The 16,593-nt window shown below is 39.3% G+C and overlaps 1 long non-coding RNA gene across 1 annotated transcript; it reads left to right on the plus strand.

Annotated features, from left to right (window-relative positions):
• Window positions 1-5,201: 5,201 nt before the first annotated feature.
• On the plus strand, window positions 5,202-7,084 carry LOC145544865 (uncharacterized). The gene is made up of 3 exons (XR_014081678.1): window positions 5,202-5,343; window positions 6,388-6,510; window positions 6,783-7,084. It is a non-coding gene; the product is annotated as an uncharacterized LOC145544865 (long non-coding RNA).
• Window positions 7,085-16,593: the final 9,509 nt, after the last annotated feature.

The following is a 16,593-nucleotide window of genomic DNA, read 5'->3' on the forward strand; positions in this document are numbered from 1 at the left end:
AGTTTATAAATGTCTTTCTCCCATAACTATTTTATTATAATAGGCATCTATAATTCTATTATAATGGAATTTAATATGCTATTTAATATCATAATTCAGATTTTCATTTTTGCTAAGCATACATTTATGCACTCAGTATTTCAAATGTTGGCTCTCAATTTGAATGATAGCTTCGATCATTTATTTTGAAACTTTCATTCTCAGTCTTATCCTCAAAAAGATTAGTGGAGACTGTGTCTTGATGATCACACATTTAATATTTTGGATTTACAGTTGTGGTTTCTGCTGATACTGGGACTAGCTTAGTTCCAGCTAAGCCAAATAATTTTTGCTAGTTGTGTTTATTTTCTTCAGCCAACCAAGACAAGGAGCTGTATCAAACCTCAGACAGTTGGACTAAGTTTTTTCAGCTTCTATTAATAGGTAGGGAGCTCCAGCCTCTGGTTTCACAGTGTGAGTCAGACTTTGATTTTCCATAAAGCCTAAGGTGGTTTTGGACCCTGTTATCCAGGAATTGAACCTCCAGACCCACTTCTCATTGATTCAATCCTTGATCCTAGCAGGCACACAACTTCTGCCCTTGTTTGCTACAGTATATTTCTATTCATATTATGGCCATGAAAATATTTCTCTTGTTTATATCTTTGTCATTTTAATGTACTCTTTAAGATTTCCATTTTTGAACAGAAAGGAATATTTAAATGCATGAACTATAGACTTATGTTGGCCAGAATTCTTCATTACTTTTCAAGATTCCATTGAAATATCTTGTCCATAGCAGCAAAATATATTCAACACTTTCTGCTGTTTTCTCACTACTCATTCACTTATAAACAGCAATCTGTAGTCAATTCCTAACATTTTATAAAAATTACTGTCAGATAATCACTGATAATGCCTGTGCCACCACCCCTATTTCAACTTAACTTCTGTCATCTTCAATCTCTGCAGCAGTAGATATTTGTTAATTTCTTTCTGTTTTAAATAATTTTTGGTCGTGCTATTTCCATAGTTCATATACATTATTATTCTAGTATAAGAGTATGAATGTCAAATCAAAGCAAATAGAATAGAGGTAGGTTTTCTACTGTGCTCATTATAACACACATGAAATTTCTTTGTTATACAGAAGAGTCAAGTCAAGATAAACAACTTGGACTGAAACTTAAATTTAATCATTTTTTCATTGTTTTTTTTTTTGCTAACCATGAGGAACAAAATTAATTATTTTCTAAAGAGTCATTTAGAATTTTTATTTCACTGATCTTATTTTCCTGCATGTAACTCAGTGAGTTCAGTTCAGTCACTCAGTCATGTCTGACTCTTTGGGACCACATAGACTGTATCACGTCAGGCTTCCCTATCCATCACCAAAACCTGGAACTTCCTCAAACTCATGTCCATCTAGTTGGTGATGCCATCCAGCCATCTCATCTTCTGTCATCCCCTACTCCTCCTGCCTTCAATCTTTCCAAGCATCAGGGTCTTTTCCAATGAGTCAGTTCTTCGCATCAGGAGGCCAAAGTATCAAGAGATTCAACCTCAGCATCAGTCCATCCAATGAATATTCAATACTGATTTCCTTTAAGATTGACTCTTTTAATCTCTTTGCAGTCAAAGGGACTCTCAGGAGTCTTCTCCAACACCACAATTCAAAAACATCAATTCTTTGGTGCTCAGCTTTCTTTATAGTCCAACTCTCACATTCATACATGACTAATCGAAAAAACCATAGTTTGATTAGATGGACCTTTGTCAGAAAAGTAACATCTCTGCTTTTTAATATGCTGTCTAAGTTGGTCAGGAGGTAAGCAAAGTGATCTGGTATTTCCATCTCTTTAAGAATTTTCCACAGTTTTTTGTGACCCACACCATCAAAGGCTTTGGCATAGTCAATAAAGCAGAAGTAGATGTTTCTCTGAAACTCTCTTGCTTATTCAATGATCCAACGGATGTTGGTAATTTGATCTCTGGTTCCTCTGGTTTTTCTAAATCCAGTTTGAACATCTGGAAATCCAGTGTTGGAGCCGGGCTTGGAGAATTTTGAGCATTAATTTGCTAGCATGTGAGATGAGTGTAATTGTGCAGTAGTTTGAACATTCTTTGGCATTGCCTTTCTTTGGGATTGGAACGAAAATTGACTTTTTCCAGTCCTGTGGCCACTGATGAGTTTTCCAAATTTGCTGGCATATTGAGTGCAACACTTCCCCAGCATCATCTTTAGGATTTGAAATAGCTCAATTGGAATTCCGTCACCTCCACTAGTGATGCTTGTTCATAGTGATACTTCCTAAGGCCTACTTGACGTTTCATTCCAGGATGTCTGGCTCTAGGTGGATGATCACACCCTCGTGGTCACCTGGGTCATAAAGATCTTTTTTTGTATAGTTCTGTGTATTCTTGCCATTTCTTCTTAATGTCTTCTGCCTCTGTTAGGTCCATACCATGTCTCTCCTTTATTGTGCCCATCTTTGCATGAAATGTTCCCTTGGTATTTCTAATTTTCCTGAAGAGATCTCTAGTCTTTCCCATTCTATTATTTTCCTCTATTTCTTTGCATTGATCACCGAGGAAGGATTTCTTATCTCTCCTTGTTATTCTTTGGAACTCTGCATTCAAATGGTTATTTCTTTCCTTTTCTCCTTTGCCTTTAGCTTCTCTTCTTTTCTCATCTATTTGTAAGCCTCCTCAGACAGCCATTTTGCCTTGTAGCATTTCTTTTTCTTGGGGATGGTCTTGATCACTGCCTCCTGTACAATGTCACAAACCTCAATCCATAGTTCTTCAGGCACTCTGTCTATCAGATCTAATCCCTTGAATCGATTTGTCACTTCTGCTGTGCAACCATAAAGGATATTATTAAGGTCATACCTGAATGGTCTAGTGGTTTTCCCTACTTTCTTCAATTTATATCTGAATTTGGCAATAAGGATTTCATGATCTAAGCCACAGTCAGCTCCCGGTCTTGTTTTTGCTGACTGTATAAAGCTTCTCCATATTTGGCTGCAAAGAATGTAATCAATCTGATTTTGGTGTTGACCATCTGGTGATGTCCATGTGTAGAGTCTTCTCTTGTGTTGTTGGAAGAAGGTGTTTGCTATGACCAGTGCGTTCTCTTGGCAAAACTCTGTTAGCCTTTGACCTGCTTCGTTTTGTACTCCAAGGCCAAATTTTCCTGTTACTCCAGGTATCTCTTGACTTCCTACTTTTGCATTCCTGTCCCCTATAATGCAAGGGACATTTTTTGAGGTGTTAGTTCTAGAAGGTCCCATATGTCTTCATAGAGCCACTCAACTTCAGCTTCTTCAGCATTATTGGTTGGGGTATAGACTAAGATTACTGTGCTATTGAGTGGTTTGCCCTGGAAACGAGCAAAGATCATTTTGTCTTTTTTGAGCTTGCACGTGAGAGAGCCAGTTCCTAGGCAGGTTGATAAGTAGTCCAGAAGGTGTCCGAGGAGAGAGGGTTCTAGGGTTCTTGAGGAGGAGATAGGGGTCTGGGATTTTCATGGAGGATGAAAGGACAAATGTCTTTTTTTTTTTTCCTCTCTCTACATTCCTTAGTCGTAGTCACATATTAAGTTTTTTGTTTTTTTTTTAAGCCTAGAACTGATGATTACACAACAAATAACTCAGTTTGAACTCTGTACTAAGGATTAGATGACAATAATGTATCCTGCTTGAGGACAGTTTCTCCTTCCTGAAAACCTTCTGACTAATTCTGATATCTTAGGATGTACATTATGGGAGTGAGTCTGGTAGGATCTTTCAGTTGTTAAATTTTAATCCTATTATCCTAAAATGTAAATTGTGGGAGTGAGTTTGGTAAAAATTTTACAACCTTGAGACATTCTTTTGATTTATTGTAATAACTAATTTTAAAAGTATATAATTCCTTTGGTAAAGACTAGTGAGTAGTGCACTCTCCGTCCCCCTTCTGATGTCTAGGTCAGAAGCTTTCTCTGTCCCTTTTTCACTTTAATAAAACTCTGCTGCACAAAAGGTCTTGAGTAATCAAGCTTGGTCCCTGGTCCGAAAGTTAAATCTTCTTCTTTGGAGATCATCGTTCACAGTAAGCTATCACACCCAAGAATTGCATTATGGACTCTTTCATTGACTATGAGGGCTACTCCATTTCTTCAAAGAGATTCCTGCCCACAGTAGTAGATATAATGGTCATCTTAGTTAAATTCACCCATCCCAGTCCATTTTAGTTCACTGATTCCTAAAATGTATGTTCACTCTTGCCATCTCCTGTTTGACCACTTCCAGTTTACCTCGATTCATGGACCTAACATTCCAAGTTCCTATGCAATATTGTTCTTTGTAGCATCGAACGTTACTTCCATCACCAGTCACATCACTAGGCAGTTTTTTTTTTTTGGTTTGTCTCTGTCGCTTCATTCTTTCTGGAGTAATTTCTCCACTCTTCTCCAGTAGCATATTGGGCACCTACTAACCTGGGGAGTTCATCTTTCAGTGTCTTATCTTTTTGTCTTTTCATACTGTTCATGGGGTTCTCAAGGCAAGAATACTGAAGTGGTTTGTCATTCCCTCCTCCAGTGGACCACATTTTGTCAGAACTCTTCACCATGACTCATCTGACCTGGGTGGCCCTACAGAGCATGGCTCATAGTTTCACTGAGTTAGACAAGGTTGTGGTCCATGTGATCAGTTTGATTAGTTTTCTGTGATTGTGGTTTTCATTCTGTCTGCCATCAGATGGATAAGGATAAGAAGCTTCCCGATGGGAGAGACTGATTGTAGAGGAAACTGGGTCTTGTTCTGATGGGTGGGGCCATGCTCAGTAAATCTTTAATCCAATTTTCTGTTAATGGGCAGGGCTGTGTTCCCTCCCTGTTGCTTGACCTGAGATTAAACTATGGTGGAGGTAATGAAAAAAAAATGGCAACCTCCTTCAAAAGGTCCTGTGCATGCACTGCCACACTCAGAGCCTCTGACCCTGCAGCTCTGCAGCTGGCCTCCTCCAACCCATGCCTCCACTGGATACTCCTGGACACTCACAGGCAAGTCTGGATCAGTCTCTTGTTGGGGTCACTGCTCCTTTCTCCTGGGTCCTGGTATGCACAAGGTTTTGATGTGTCACCGGAGAGTCTGTTTCCCCAGTCTTGTGTAATTTCTGGCAGCTCTATGGTGAGGTAATGGTGACCTCCTCAAAGAGGGCTTATGTCACACCCAGGTCTACTGCACCCAGGGCCCCTGCCTCTGGGGCAGGCCACTGCTGATCTGTACCTCCGCAGGAGACACTCAAATCAGGTCTGCCTCAGTCTCTGTGAGGTCTCCTGGTGCACAAGGTTTTGTCTGAGCCTTCCAAGTGTCTCTGGTGGGTATGGGGTTTGATTCTAAATGCAGTTTTGTCCCTCCTACCATCTTGCTGGGGCTTCTCCTTTGCCCTTGGATGTGGGGCAACTCGAGGAGAGAAGATAATTGGAACAGAACATAATTTTGAATTCTGATTTGTCAGCTTACTTTATACATACTGGTATTGGAGATTACTGAATTTAGTAATTTAATAGCATAATTTAGTAATTTTCCAGTATTCTTGCCTGGAGAATTCCATGGACAGAAGAGCCTGGTGGGCTACGGTCCATGGTGTTACAAAGAATCAGACATGACTGAATGACTTAGCATGTATGAAAGCATCAAAGAAAAATAATTCTCAGAAAAGCCATGAGGTCTACTTATGAGTATGTTTATTCTCTAACTGTGCCATTTTGTTTTCTGCTCAACCAGTATTTACTGAACAACTGTATTATTTAAGCCTGTTGATAGATTTAGAATATAAAGGCCATTGACTGTAAACCTGAGGTTCAGTTATTATTAGAAAATTAAACTTTAAATAGTACATTCTGTCTTGGAGAACAAGGAATTGATTCTGACTATGAAACAGTGGCAATTAAGATGAACATACAGAAAAGAGGATCATAGTGATAAACAAATAAGAAAAATATGGAAAACCATATGTCTTCAAAACTGTACTCTGTATGTTTGTCTTTCATTTTTACCCTTTACATCACTCACCATCAAGTATTGCTTGGCCTCTCCTTGGAAGAAAGATGTTTCTGACACAGGTGAAGTCACATATGAAGATGATGTGTTGAGAAGTACATCTGGGGGAAATAATTGTGACAATATCATGAGGGCATTGAATCATAAACTAAGACAGAATATCCATTCTCTTGTAATAGACCATGCAGAAAATACAGGCTGATAGAGCAATTCAAAAACTGTACATGCTCACACTTGGAAGATGACCCAGATAATGTCAAAAGTATGAGCCATTTATTATATTTGTGTCACAATTTTTCTTTGTACTCTCATGTGTTTGGAGACTGTTTAATAGGGCACTGTCTTTCATTTTTCACAGTTAATTTTGCTACATTTGACTATGGGTTTCCTGAAGTTTCCCTTGTGGCTCAGTGGTAAATCATCTGCTTGCAACGCAGGAGACCTGGATATGATCCCTGGGTTGGAAGATCCCCTGGAGAAGGTAATGGCACACCACTCTAATATTCTTGCCTGGAGAATTTCCTGGACAGGGGAGCCTCGTGGTCTACAGTCCTTGGGGTCACAAAAAGTTGGGCACAATTGAGCTATTAACAGTATCCTTGAAGCTAGAGAGCACGTTTTATTTATATTGTATCCTTAGTGCTTATTATAGTTTCTTAAAAAAGAAATACTGAAATTAGAAACAAATAAAGCACCTAAAATGTAATTTAAAATATGTAAATAGTTAAAGTCTTCATTTTTTTTCTTTTGTAGGTACCTGACTCTTAAATTATAAACAACAACAACAACAAAAAATTAAATGGATATAAAATAGTCTCTGAGATACATTATAATTTGTTTTACATGTTATATTTCTCAACCTCGCTTTAAATCAGAGTGTCCACATGACTAACTTCTCAGTATAGGTATATTATTACAACAACTGGAAAATTTTTAGGTATGAGTCCAAAGTCCCTGAGTGAATAATTGTCCGGTTTTTCTTTCCCTCCTCCTGAGCTGGAGTATGGAAATATACATGATTTAATTTCAACAATAAAATGAAAAAAAAAAAAAAACTTTTGTCCTTGAAAAGCTGTCACTGTGAATTGCTCAACTGAAACTCTTATATGAATTGAAATAAACTTCTTTGTTGAATCCATTGTATTTAGAGATCCTTTTTTTTTTTTTTTGCAATAGCTTAGGTTCATTTGTCTATTATAAAAATTCATACAAAAAATAAGGCATTACTTTAACAAACTTAAAATATATGTGACATCTACTTATCAATAGAGTGGGAAGTGCAGAAGGCACTTGTGTTACCTCTGGATAACAGATGAGTTTTACTCTGTGCTCATGTGCTTAGTCGCTTCAGTTCTATCTAGTCTTATTCGACTGTGGAGTAATAGATGATAAAACTTCAGTAATTAAAGTGAACGAATATTGTTCAGATAATTGTGTCTAACTGGTTTAAAAAATTCAGCTTCTTTTATATGTATGCCAGAAAATAAGGCTGTTACCAGAGGCTTTCTGGAAGGTCTTTATGATTGCCAGGGACAAAAGGAAATTTTGTCTAATACATAATTAGACAAATATATTTGTCTAATATTATAATATTTAATGTCTAATGATCAAACTAAGACATGGTCTTCCTACTTAAGCTCTTGACTGAACAAAGCTGATCCAAGTCAGCTATGAGTAAAATTAGAATGAGAAGAATAGGTTGAGAACAGAAGATTGGATGTAAGAAATTCTCTAAGAAGAACATGAAACTGTCTAAGAGATCGGGCCCCAATCTTTTTGACACCACGGACCCGTCTCATGGAAAACAGTTTCTCCATGGACTGGGAGTGGGGGGATGGTTTCAGGATGATTCAAGGGCATCATATTTATTGTGTACTTTATTTCTATTATTATTACATTATGATATATAATGAAATGATTATATATCACATTCACCATAATGCAGAACCAGTGGGAACCCTGAGGTTGTTTTCCTGCAACTAAGTTCTTCCATCTAAAGATGATGGGAGACAGTGACAGTAGGGTTCACCCTCCTATGAGAATCCAGTGCCACCACTGATCTGACAGGAAGTAGAGCTCAGGTGGCAATGAGAGTGATGGGCAACAACTATAAATAGAGATGAAGTTTCACTCTTTAACAGCCATTTACCTCCTGCTGCACAACCCAGTTCTTAACAGGCCACAGACGGCTACCAGTCCATGGTACTGGGGGGCTGAGGACCCCTGGTCTAGGACCAAATATAGCAGAAACCTGCTTTTTAATGAAACAATTGATAAATAGTCAAAAAGCCCGACTCTATTTGGTTTTGATTTTTCTCTCTTTTGTGATTTTCTTTATTTTAATATTTTGTTAGCTGTATTGAGATATAATTAATACAATAAAATTCACTGATTTTAAGTCTACGATAAGATAAATTTTGAGAAATCTGTACAGCCATGTAAATACAATGCTGCGTTAAAGTGTGGAACATATTTGCATTATCTCCAAAAAGTTTCTGTGTGCTTCTTTGCAGTTTCCACTCACTAGACACTGACAACTGATCAGCATTCTATCTCTATAATTTTGCCTCTTATAAAATTTCATATTATTTGTGCCAAACAGTATCAATATTTTTGCATCCAAATTGTTTATTTAACATAGTGTAGATGAAATTCCCCATGGTGTAGCATATATGAGTAATTAATTAATTTTCGCTGCTTAATAGTATTTTATTATGTGGATCTACCACAGTTTGTTTATCCACTCATCAGTTGATTGATATTTAGCTTTGACTGCTGCTGCTGCTGCTGCTAAATTGCTTCAGTCGTGTCTGATTCTGTGCGACCCCATAGAAGGCAGCCCACCAGGCTCCCCTGTCCCTGGGATTCTCCAGCAAGAACACTGGAGTGGGTTGCCATTTCCTTCTCTAATGCATGAAACTGAAAAGTGAAAATGAAGTTACTCAGTCATATCCAATACTTAGCAACCCCATGGACTGCAGCCCACCAGGCTCCTCCATCCATGGGATTTTCCAGGCAAGAGTACTTGAGTGGGCTACTATTGCCTTCTCCAGTTATGACTGAGGATTATGAATAAAGTTTCAGTGAACATTTACATTCAAATATTTTTGTGGCCATTTTCATTTATTTGGGGTAAATACTTAAGAATGTAATTGCTCAGGCTTCCCTGGTCGCTCAGTGGTAAATAATCCATCTGCCAATGCAGGAAACATGGGTTCAATTTCTGGTCCAGGAAGATTCCACACACCTCAGAGCAACTAAATCCATGTGTCACAACTATTGAGCCTGTGCTCTAGAGCCCAGGAGCTGCAACTATTGAGCCCATACACAGCAACTACTAAATGTGTTGAAGTTGTGCCCTAGAGCCCATGCTCTGCAACAAGAGAAGCCACTGCAATGAGAAGCTGCTGCTGCTGCTGCTGTTGCTGCTAAGTCTCTTCAGTCGTGTCCGACTCTGTGCGACCCCAGAGATCGCAGCCCACCAGGCTCCCCCATCCTTGAGATTCTCCAGGCAAGAACACTGGAGTGGGTTGCCATTTCCTTCTCCAATGCATGAAAGTGAAAAGTGAAAGTGAAGTTGCTCAGTCGTGTCCGACTCTTAGCAACTCCATGTACTGCAGCCCGCCAGGCTCCTCCATCCATAGGATTTTCCAGGCAAGAGTACTGGAGTGGGGTGCCATTGCCTTCTCCGTCTTCAGGCATGATTTGCAAAGAATATTTGATACAATCCTTTCAGCTAAGAGGGGCTTCCCTGGTTGCTCAGATGGTAAAAAATCTGCCTGCAATGCAGGAAATCTAGGGTTTGATCCCTAGGTTGGAAAGATTCCCTAGAGAAAGGAATGGCTATCCACTCCAGAATTCTTGCCTAAAATATCCCATGGACAGAGAGGCCACTGATACTAGTCAGATATTGTAGGAAATAAATTGTCTACATCTTTGATGATTTTCATATTTGTTTTTTTTAAATTGAGATATAATCAACATGCAACATTATATTAATTTCAGGTAGACAAGATAACAATTTGATATTTGAATATATTGTAAAATAATCACCACAGTAAGTGTAGTTAAGATTCATCACCACATACAGTTACAGAATTTTTTTCTTGTGATGATAGCTTTTAAGATTTACTGTCTTACCAACTTTCAAATATGCAATGCAATATTATTAACTATAGTCACCATGCTGTATATTATATAGCTATGACTTATTTATTTTATAACTAGAAGTTTGTAACTCTTGATTTGCATATTTTTTTCATTGATATTTTTGCCTGGAAAAGTCACAAAATGGGTAGGCACAAAAATGAACTACCTTATTCCTCTTACTAATTTAGCAAGGGCTCTGTCAGCTGTCTAAGATTGCTCTCCCTGTCCTTAATATTTGTCAGGCATTTTGAAACCAAAAAAAAGAAAAAAAAAAGAAAGAAAGAAAGAAAAGGAAATAAATAAAATGTAACAGGGGGAGAGCAGAAGATGGCGGAGGAATAGGACGAGGAGACCACTCTCTCCTCCACAAATTTATCGAAAGAACATCTGAACGCTGACCAAACTTCACAAAACTACTTCTGAAGGCTGGCTGAGGACGTCAGGCTTTCACAAAAACTGCGCATTATCTTCAAAAGAGGTAGGAGAAATTATAAAAGATAAAAAGAGAGACAAAAGAGTTAGGGACGGAGACCCGTCCCGGGGAGGGAGTCGTAAAAGAGGAGGAATTTCCAAGCACCAGGAAACCCTCTCACCGGCGGGTGTGGGGGAGGATTTTTTATCTCGGAGGGCAACGTAACTGGGAGGAAAAAATAAATAAAATCGACAGATTACGTGCCTAAAGCAACTCCCAGCAAAGAACCCCAGACGCTCGCATCATCCGCCACCAGCAAGTGGGGGCTGAACGGAGAGGAGCGGGCGGCATTGCCTAGGGTAAGGACCGGGCCCGAGTGCCCCGAGGGCAATCTGAGGGAGCTAACGTGAGATAGTAACCTAAACTGTGGGACAGCGAGAGAGAGAGAGAACTATCCCGCGAAAAGCCCAACTCTAAGGCACTGCCGGCCCGCTCACAGAACAAAGGACTGAGCGATACCAGAGGAGAGCTAGCCGGCTGCGGACTGCGCCATCCCCCGCCGGACACAGCGGGCAGGCGGGGCCCGCCAGAGCCGGAAAGGGGCAAACTCGGCTCCAGAGAGGGCACCCCCTACCAAACTGCAAACAGGCTCCCAGTTTTTAAGCAAAGACTGCCTGAGATCCCGGAGGGTCGACAGCAGCCGGGAGGGTCGCAGCCAGAGACCAGCTCCCCAGAACCGACACAAAGCACACCGGAGCCGGGCGCGCCCGTAAACCGAGGCGGGGACCAGGGAGGTGATAAGCCGCACCGCCCCAACAGGGGACAGCGCCCTCGCCAAACTCCTGGCCGCCTGGGCAGCTCCGACCGGGAACGGCACAAGCCGCGGGCGAAACCGAGTCTGCGCCTTTGTGGAGTAACCGGGAGCCTGAACCTGAGCGGCTTAGTCCTGGGAAGTGCACGCAGCTCAGGGCCCGCTCCCCGGCCGAGTAACCTGAAGCCTGAGCAGGGTAGACGGGGAAAGCACACACGCCGTGAGCGGGGGCGAACCCAGTGCGGCCGAGACACTGCGAGCTTACCACACACACGCCAGAATTGCAGTGTTCCTTCCTCCCCACAGCACGATTGAACAAGCGAACCTAAAGAGATCACCTCCACCGCTTTGTTGCAGGGCGGAAATTAGATACTGAAGAGATCTCCAAACAGAAGCCAAATAAACAGAGGGAAGTGCTTTGGAAGGGACAGGCCAACAGATTAAGATCCCTGTAGCTAATACCGACTGCATTAAAAAGGACCTACAGATCTTGAAAAGTATAAGCAGGAATAAGGATCTATCTAAAACTGAGCAGATCCCACACTGCTCACAACAGCTCCAGAGAAAGTCCGGGATATATATATTTTTTACTATTATTATTTTTTTTAATTTTTTTTTAATTTTTTTTTTTTAATTAAAAAAAAATTTTTTTTTTCTCTTCTTTCCTTTTTCTTCAAGTCCTCTATTGCACCTTTAACTTTCATTTTCATAACCCACTATTAACTTGCAAAAAAAAAAAAAAAAACCCCTATTTTTGAAGCAAACTACATACATATATCTTATACCTTTTGTGTTTTTTTTTTTTAATGTTTTTTTCCTGTTCTACATTTTTTTACTGTTTCTTTTTTTACTGTTTTACTGTTTTTTTTTCTTTTTACACTGTTCCCTTTTTTCTTTTTTTTTTTTTTTTAGATTGTAAGTTTTATAAGAGTCTAACCTCTACTCTAGATTTTTAATCTGTGTTTTACATATTTGATATCAACTTTGTACATTTAAGAACCCAATCTTTAGGACCCATTTTTACTCAGGAGTGTGATCACTGGCCTGATCACTCTCTCCCCCTATTGATGCTCTTTCTTCTCCCCCAGGGAACCTCTATCTCCCACCCTCCTCCTTCTCTTCTCAACCCAATTCTGTGAATCTCTGAGGGTGTTCTGGGTACCGGAGAACACTTCAGGAACAGGATACTGCCCAGATCTCTCTCTCCCCTCTTAATTCCTCCCTTTCTACTCATGCTCACCTCTGTTACCTTCCTCCCCCCTCTCTATGTATCTCTGTGAATCACTCTGAGGGTTCCAAACTGTGGAAAGCACAGAGGGAAGTGCTTACTGGCTAGATTGCTCTCTCCACATTTGAATTCCCCTCTTCCCCTCCTGGTCACTTCAACCCACCCCCCCCACCTCATCTCTCCATGTAACTCAGTGAACCTTTCTGGGTATCCCTCACTGTGGAGAATCTTTTCACCATTAACCTAAAAGTTTTATTATTGAGGCTGTATGGAAGGAGAAGTCTTGAAGCTACTGCAAGAATAAGACTGAAAGCCAGGGGAAACATTAATTAATAAGAGACCATCCAATAGCCTCCATAAATTCACTGAAACCAAGCTCCACCCAAGAGATAATAAGTTCCAGAGCAAGACATACCACGCAAATTCTCCAGCAACGCGGGAACATAGACCTGAGCATCAATATACAGGCTGCCCAGAGGCACACCAAATCCATAGACATCTCAAAAATTAATACTGGTCACTCCATTACACTCAAGAGAGCAGAAATCCAGCTCCACCCACCAGAACACCGACACAAGCTCCCCCAACCAGGAAACCTTGACAAGCCACCTGTCCAACCCCAACCGCAGTGAGGAACCTCCACAACAAAGAGGAACTTCATACTACCAGAATACAGAAGGGCCACGCCTAACACAGCAATCTAAACAAGATGAAAAGGCAGAGAAATACTCAGCAAGTAAAGGAAAATGAGAAATGCCCACAAAGCCAAACAAAAGAGGAGGAGATAGGGAATCTATCCGAAAAAGAATTTAGAATAAGGATAATAAAAATGATCCAAAATCTTGAAAGCAAAATGGAGTTACAGATAAATAGCCTGGAGACAAAGATTGAGAAGATGCAAGAAATGTTTATCAAGGACTTAGAAGAAATAAAAAGGAATCAATATAGAATGAATAATGAAATAAAGGAGATAAAAGACACTCTGGAGGGAACCAACAGTAGAATAACGGAGGCAGAAGATAGGATAAGTGAGGTAGAAGATAGAATGATGGAAATAAACGAAGCAGAGAGGAAAAAAGAAAAAAGAATCAAAAGAAATGAGGAAAACCTCCGGGACCTCTGGGACAATATGAAACGCCCCAACATTCGAATCATAGGAGTCCCAGAAGAAGAAGATAAAAGGAAAGGCCATGAAAAAATACTCGAGGAGATAATAGTTGAGAATTTCCCTAAATTGAGGAAAGAAATAGTCACAGAAGTCCAAGAAACCCAGAGAGTTCCAAACAGGATAAACCCAAGGCGAAACACCCCAAGACACATATTAATCAAATTAACAAAGATCAAACACAAAGAACAAATATTAAAAGCAGCAAGGGAAAAACAACAAATAACACACAAGGGGATCCCCATAAGGATAACAGCTGATCTTTCAATAGAAACCCTTCAGGCTAGAAGGGAATGGCAGGACATACTTAAAGTAATGAAAGAGAATAATCTACAACCCAGATTACTGTACCCAGCAAGGATCTCATTCAGATATGAAGGAGAATTCAAAAGCTTTACAGGCAAGCAAGAGCTGAGGGAATTCAGCACCACCAAACCAGCTCTCCAGCAAATGCTAAAGGATCTTCTCTAAACAGGAAACACAGAAAGGATGTTTCAACACGAACTCAAAACAACAAAGTAAATGGCAACGGGATCATACTTATCAATAATTACCTTAAATGTAAATGGGTTGAATGCCCCAACCAAAAGGCAAAGGGTTGCTGAATGGATACAAAAACAAGACCCCTATATATGCTGTCTACAAGAGACCCACCTCAAAACTAGGGACACACACAGGCTGAAAGTGAAAGGATGGAAAAACATATTCCATGCAAACGGAGACCAAAAGAAAGCAGGAGTCGCAATACTCATTTCAGATAAAATAGACTTTAAAATAAAGGATGTGAAAAGGGACAAAGAAGGACACTACATAAAGATCAAAGGATCAATTCAAGAAGAAGACGTAACAATCATAAATATATATGCACCCAACATAGGAGCACCACAATATATAAGGCAAATACTAACAAGTATGAAAGGGGAAATTAACAATAACACAATAATAGTGGGAGACTTTAATACTCCACTCACGCATATGGATAGATCAACTAAACAGAAAATTAACAAGGAAACACAAACTTTAAATGATACAATAGACAAATTAGATTTAATTGATATTTACAGGAGTTTCCACCCCAAAACAATCAATTTTACCTTTTTCTCAAGTGCACATGGAACTTTCTCCAGGATAGATCACATCCTGGGCCATAAATCTAGCCTTGGTAAATTCAAAAAAATTGAAATCATCCCAGCCATCTTCTCTGACCACAATGCAATAAGATTAGACCTCAATTACAGGAAAAAAACTATTAAAAGTTCCAACATATGGAGGCTAAACAACACGCTTCTGAATAACCAACAAATCACAGAAGAAATCAAAAAAGAAATAAAATTATGCATAGAAACGAATGAAAATGAAAACACAACAACCCAAAACCTATGGGACACTGTAAAAGCAATACTAAGGGGAAGGTTCATAGCAATACAGGCGTACCTCAAGAAACAAGAAAAAAATCAAATAAATCAACTAACTCTACACCTAAAGCAACTAGAGAAGGAAGAAATGAAAAACCCCAGGGTCAGTAGAAGGAAAGAAATCTTAAAAATTAGGGCAGAAATAAATGCAAAAGAAACAAAAGAGACCATAGCAAAAATCAACAAAACTAAAAGCTGGTTTTTCGAGAAGATAAACAAAATTGATAAGCCATTAGCCAGACTCATCAAGAAACAAAGGGAGAAGAATCAGATCAACAAAATTAGAAATGAAAATGGAGAGATCACAACAGATTCCACAGAAATACAAAGGATCATAAGAGACTACTACCAACAGCTATATGCCAATAAAATGGACAACTTGGAAGAAATGGACAAATTCTTAGAAAAGTATAACTTTGCAAAACTGAACCAGGAAGAAATAGAAGATCTTAACAGACCCATCACAAGCACGGAAATCGAAAGTGTAATCAGAAATCTTCCAGCAAACAAAAGCCCAGGACCAGACGGCTTCACAGCGGAATTCTACCAAAAATTTAGAGAAGAGCTAACACCTATCCTGCTCAAACTCTTCCAGAAAATTGCAGAAGATGGTAAACTTCCAAACTCATTCTATGAGGCCACCATCACCCTAATTCCAAAACCAGACAAAGATGTCACAAAAAAGGAAAACTACAGGCCAATATCACTGATGAACATAGATGCAAAAATCCTTAATAAAATTCTAGCAAACAGAATCCAACATCATATTAAAAAGATCATACATCATGACCAAGTGGGCTTTATCCCAGGAATGCAAGGTTTTTTTAACATCCGCAAATCAATCAATGTAATACACCACATTAACAAATTGAAAGAAAAAAACCATATGGTTATCTCAATAGATGCAGAAAAAGCCTTTGACAAAATTCAGCATCCATTTATGATTAAAACCCTCCAGAAAGCAGGAATAGAAGGAACATATCTCAACATAATAAAAGCTATATATGACAAACCCACAGCAAACATTATCCTCAATGGTGAAAAATTGAAAGCATTTCCCCTAAAGTCAGGAACAAGGCAAGGATGCCCACTTTCACCACTACTATTCAACATAGTTTTGGAAGTTTTGGCCACAGCAATCAGAGCTGAAAAAGAAATAAAAGGAATACAGATAGGAAAAGAAGAAGTAAAACTCTCACTGTTTGCAGATGACATGATCCTCTACATAGAAAACCCTAAAGACTCTACTAGAAAATTACTAGAGTTGATCAATGAATATAGTAAAGTTGCAGGATATAAAATTAACACACAGAAATCCCTTGCAATCCTATACTCCAATAATGAGAAAACAGAAAGAGAAATTAAGGAAACAATACCATTCACC

This window comes from Giraffa tippelskirchi, chromosome 4 (assembly GCF_054371585.1).
Source record: "Giraffa tippelskirchi isolate mGirTip1 chromosome 4, T2T-mGirTip1v1.2.pri, whole genome shotgun sequence".
In the NCBI taxonomy this organism is placed as follows: Eukaryota; Metazoa; Chordata; class Mammalia; order Artiodactyla; family Giraffidae; genus Giraffa; species Giraffa tippelskirchi.